Source organism: Lactuca sativa, chromosome 4 (assembly GCF_002870075.4).
Source record: "Lactuca sativa cultivar Salinas chromosome 4, Lsat_Salinas_v11, whole genome shotgun sequence".
NCBI classification, from domain to species: domain Eukaryota; kingdom Viridiplantae; phylum Streptophyta; class Magnoliopsida; order Asterales; family Asteraceae; genus Lactuca; species Lactuca sativa.
The window spans coordinates 194,176,755-194,182,830 of record NC_056626.2 but is presented as its reverse complement, the minus strand read 5'-3'; the positions used below and the strand labels follow the sequence as shown (position 1 = coordinate 194,182,830).

Genomic DNA, 6,076 nt, shown 5'->3' with positions numbered 1-6,076 from the left:
TGACTTGTACTAGCATTGGCGGTGGCAGTGAGGTGTTTAGTAAGAGTTACATGGACACGGGTGCCCTCCTCGTTCATCCACTTCGAAAATTTCCTTTTATGGGGTCCGGTTTTACCACCACCTTTGTGTGCAGGGTTGGTCCCAATGTCAGGGACTTGAGAAATGGGTCGTGCTGGTGCTGACGGGGTAGGAGTTGCCACTTGTTGCTGTTGCATGGAAAGTATTTGGGATCGTTGGCGCTCCTTTCGAGCTAGGCGATTTCGTTTCCTCCTCTCGGTTTTACAACTTTCTACGTCCTTGACTGTTGCCCTTTGTTGGCTTCCTGGATCGATACATCGATCGGAATTTTCAATTCCTTCGCCAGCCGTGATTGCATTGCCAGCGTTGAGATTTGCAAGGACAGCTGTCACGGCAGTTGTTACCGTAGCTTGGAATGTAGCGGTGTCGATATGAAGGAAGGGGCTTCATTGTTCGACTGACTATTTTCGGATGACGACATGATTCTGTAACATGGGAAGAAAATGAGTTCGTGAGTGATTATGGTTGAACCTAGATGTATTTAGATCTTACATGTAAAGATTAGAAATAATTTCTTGAGAGTTTGACCTACATCCCTATGATGTAGTCCTAGTAAAGAATAGAAGTAGTTCACATAATTGTCTCAAGACGTTTAATGTTCAAACAGGGGGGTTTCAACACGAGGACTTCCCAGGGGGTCACCGATCCTAGTACTACTCTCGCCCAAGCACGCTTAACTGCGGAGTTCTGATGGGATCTGGTGCATTAGTGCTGGTATGATCGCACCCCTGAAAGAGAATTGGGAATGATCCCTGAGCTAAATTACCCTAGTCCAATAACCTGACTAGAGTGGGTTTTAGATAGACTCCAATGATAGTATGATGAAAGTATTTGAACAAAGAGTGACACAGAATTTAGCCGACTGACAATATCATTGATGTTTAAGATGTAACCGGCTTGGGAAAATTGACCTTGTAGAGGGTCTTACATCACATCCGGAGTAGGAAAGTTTTGGACGCCTTAAGGCCTAACTAAAAGTACCTACAGTACAAGATAGTTTCATAGAAAATGCCACATAGGACATAGATAGGAAAAACAATTCCTTTTTAACAGGGAAAGAAAGTAAGGCATCTACTACTGGCAGCGGTCATCCCCCTAGTGAAGCCTCAGTTCAGCCAGTTGCCGTTCCATATCAAGCATGTGTCTTTCGTACACCCTCTGGCGTAATCGGAGTTCTATGACTTCGGCTCGTGTTTCAGCCAGTGCTTGAAGCAGGGTTTCATGGTCTTTCTCAGATCTTTCACGAGTTTTAAGGCGATTGGTGTGGATTGCATGCATTCTTGCATTTGCATCAACCTCTGCGATACGATGGAGAGTTTTTCTGACCTGAATCTCGTTTCGGGCAACTCTACAGACCAGAATTGGAAGAATTCTGTCTGCTGAGCTTCCTTTGCTTATGTTGTAGAAGCTTCGGTCTCCATTAAACGGCATAGGTTGGTCTTGCTCTTCGCTCCAGGTTTCCAAGCACTCTTCCCAAGGAGGCGTTGGGCCTTGAAAGGCCGGACGAGGGTTAGGATTCAGAACAAGAGCCATCGGGGGTAGGTTCTCCACTTCAGGTTCGGATTCAGAACCATCAGCAAAGCCTTCAGCTTGGTGACCATCCACAGGGATTGGGTGATCTTTCTCTGGCTCCTCTCTGAGCCATCCAACATTGACGTGGTTAGGGTAGTACGGGTCGTCGTGGGGATGGAAATCCAGCCATGATATCTATGCGAGAAAAGGGAATATAAGAGATAACTAAGTAGACGTACTAATTAGATAATTATAAGATGGTCTTTATTAGATACTTCAATACTTGTTTAGTGCATACTAGTTATATGTATTTGGGACAAGATAGACCTTCGAATAAGCGACCCTAACTCTATGTCCACAACCCAACGAGGAACAAGAAGTAAAACAAAGATCCACAGATTCTAAGTCTATGACGTCCGGGATACATATAATTTTAATGTATCCACTAAGCAATTATTGACCTATTGATAAAAATCTATTTAGTTCTCAGATAAGTAATTATAGTAACACCAAATACCCCTATGGTATTTCATTGTGGTAGTGTTGGTAAGTTTTAGACTTGTTGCTGATGGGTTTTAGCTATAAGAACTTTCCTATGTGCGCATGCGAAACCCTAATGCTTGGATCTAGGCTTTCTAATTAAACATGCTTTGAATCCAAGACTTCTAATGACTATTTAGGTGTAAGAACAATGTTAAAACAGATCTAGAATCATACCTTTGAATCTCTTGTTTGATCTTGTTGTCTTGGAGCTTCTAGAGTCACAATTGTCACTCCTCTAATGGCTTACAAACACCAAATAGCAAGGAGGATGATTTGAGAGAGAGGAGAGGGGTGGAAATTGGCCAGGGTTTCTATACTTTAGATGAAGTGTCGATTTCCCTTTGCCATAGGGTCTATTTATACTTGTAGACTCCTTAAGGGTTACAACCTAAACCCTAATTGGATAATCTTCTCTTAAGGCTATCCAAATCCATTCCTTAGATAACCCCTTGGACGATTTGAAGCAATCCTTAGCTTCTAGAATCCGTCCAATACATATCTATATGGATTTACAGTCTAAAGTTTAACTATCAAACAATTGACAGTTTATACCCTCTTATTTAATTAATCTCTTTAAGTCACCAAATTAATTCCAATTAATTCTATGACTTATATTAATCAAATAACAATATATTATTCTTTATATTATTCCCATAATATATTAACAATATTTATTCTCTCTTAATAAATCATCCTATCAAGTTGCTATGGTGAAGGCAATCCAAAAGGACTATGCACAACCGGGTCAAATACTTGCCTAATATAGTTGCAGCCTTAGACACTATTCCAACAGTTGCCACATCACAACCATTCTTGGGCATATGCTAATCACTCCTCGGACCAGCATAGTTGATCAGGCTATGCCATTCCCAGGACTGACCATACATCCCCAAGCTTATTTGTGATATTCAACAATCGTAATACTTTTGTTTTTGTCCTTGTGACAGTGATTTTAGTATGAATGCAGGCACGTATACTTTATTAAATATTTTATTATTTAAAAGTATTAACTCTTGGTCAGAGTGTTTTAATCCCATTGTATTTATAGTTAGTATATCTTTTATGGGTTGATATACTTAATTCACTATAAACAATGCTCTGATACCAATCTGTCACACCCCAAAACCGAGGACGGCGGAAACGTTCTGGGGTGGAGGACGTCATGTAATGTATCACAACAATGTAAAGTAGTAAACAAGCGACAACATCATCCATTGCCTTAATAGTATAATTTTTAATTACAAGTGTGTTCTTTCGTAACATAAACAACATAATGAATACTCAAAATAACAGACCAGGCTTGATTGCTCCGTCTTCTCTAAACCTTGCATCGGTAACTGTCTAATTGTGACCTGAGAATACAAGTTATTTTGAAAGCGAGTATCAGCAATAAAGCTGGTGAATTCATAAGTATTTTAGTGTCATTTCTTGTGAAAAGTTTTTATGAAAGATTCGCAAATTAAAGTTTGAGAAAGCAGCTTTGTATAAGTGTGAAAAACCCTAGGAACTCCCATATTTCCTACTAGTATAAAAAGTAGTCTTCTACCAAGACTCATGTGTTTTAAAAGTATGAACCTCTATGTAAGAGAAAGTTTTACCTTGTACAATTATTATTATTCAAGTCTAATCTACCTCATCGATTATGCGAACGTGACGCAAAGTAAAGGTAATAAGGAAATAATATAATAACAGAGAGTGTATCCCTTTGCACTAAATTAATCACAGCATGGAAACTCGTCGAACAGTACACCCGTAACTATGTGATTGTGACACACAGTAAGGGTAATGGTATCCTTGGGTACTAGGATATTCACGGCATGGAAACTCGCCGAACAGTACACCCGTAACTATGTGATTGTGACACACAGTAAGGGTAATGGTATCCTTGGGTACTAGGATATTCACGGCATGGAAACTCGCCGAACAGTACACCCGTAACTATGTGATTGTGACACACAGTAAGGGTAATGGTATCCTTGGGTACTAGGATATTCAAGGCGTGGAAACTCACCGAACAGTACACTCATAACTATATGATTGTGACACACAGTAAGGGTAATGGTATCCTTGGGTACTAGGATATTCACGGCGTGGAAACTCGTCGAACAATACACCCGTAACTATGTGATTGTGACACACAGTAAGGGTAATGGTATCCTTGGGTACTAGGATATTCACGGCGTGGAAACTCGCCGAACAGTACACCCATAACTATGTGATTGTGACACACAGTAAGGGTAATGGTATCCATGGGTACTAGGATATTCACGGTGTGGAAACTCGCAGAACAGTACAACCGTAACCATCTTCCGATGTGCATTTTCCCTACTGTAGTTGACATCCTTGGGTGTGGGATGGTAAGTCCTGTAGTGTATATAATAGAGTCTACTCATACAATATGTAATATTATCTAAGCATATAGAATCTATGTAATCGTATCTATGTACAAGTATCCATGCAATAGTATCTCTACAAACAACATGTTTTTGTATAGACTCATGAATGAAATGACTATGGTGTGATTCCTTGTACTAGGAATGGCAAGTAGTATCTCTTAACTATACCTATTATAGTTACTAGTAATGTACGAGTATAATTGGAAGTATACCTTTGCTACCCAAAGGTACTGAATTGACTGATCGAACTTTTATGACTACATATGTATACATGATATATATAACTGATATTTAGATGAGCTTCGGGCGGATAACCGATACCCATCAAACCACATCCCAACAAGGAAAAGGAATTAAGGTGAGCTAGCAGTTCTAAGTCCTTTAAGCATTACTTATATAACCATACATATGTAGGCATGTATTTAACAATATAAAAGTATAAAAGAAGTTTTGTGAAAACCTTTGAAAAGTTTAATAACAAAGAAAAGATGACTTGATGTCAGTTTGTAAAATGATTTGAAAACGGTTTGATAAGACAGTTTAAGTGAAGAAAACCTTTTGTAATGTAAATGAATATAAACTATACCTATTATAGCTTATCAAAATGTTTGTTTGTGGTGTATTATCGTAATGAAACTCCCATTTGTATAAATGTACCCTTTTTGTATGAGTGTGTTATGTAAAGTATCATAAACTATACCTATTATAGTTTATCAAAACAAGGGTAGTAGAGGTAATGTACGCAAACTATACTTAACATAGTTTATTCAAATGTTTGTATGTAATGGATGTACGTTGATTATAACAATTTGTTATCTTTTATATTCTATATATATATATATATATATATATATATATATATATATATATATATATATATATATATATATATATATATATATATATATATATATATATCAAAAACCATTTATTAACTGATGCATGTCTATCCACTAATACAAAATGTCATTTATTTGCAATAACATATATTCACATAAAGATATACACCTTGCTCGACATGTTACAAGGTGAAATGAAATTGATAGCATTTTTCTGCTTGTTAACATTTTCTATTATTGTTCTTAGAAAATTCATATAAAATTCATAACAGGTCCAAAACTGAATCCGTAAATTTTGAGTGTTCACAAAATGTGTCTAGTTTGTTCATCATTTTTATTATGAGTTTTAGAAGTCTTTAACTTGTGTTAAAATGTTCATCTTCACAGATTTGTCCGGATTTGTTTCTGAAATGACAGATAGTTTTGTAAAAATCACCATAAATCGTAGAAAAATCGTATGGTGATGTGCAAGAAGTCATTTTAAAGGTATGAACCTGAACTATTTGCACGTAATACAGTTTTGAAAACTAAAATGTTTAAGCTGACCAAAACAGTCCGTGAATGGAGATGAACTTTTCTGATGAAGGCTGTTGAATGAGTTTGGTTGTGTTCTTGTTGTTTTAACTTGTATTCCCCCCCCCCCCCTTAAAACTTAAGAAAACATGAAAAAGTAGGGGTATGAACTCACCTTGAGTGATTTCAGTAGAT

General features: G+C 37.4%; 1 non-coding gene across 1 annotated transcript; it reads right to left on the bottom strand.

Moving 5' to 3' along the window:
• Positions 1-687: 687 nt before the first annotated feature.
• On the bottom strand, positions 688-806 carry LOC111882162 (5S ribosomal RNA). The gene has a single exon (XR_002847068.1). It is a non-coding gene; the product is annotated as a 5S ribosomal RNA (ribosomal RNA).
• Positions 807-6,076: the final 5,270 nt, after the last annotated feature.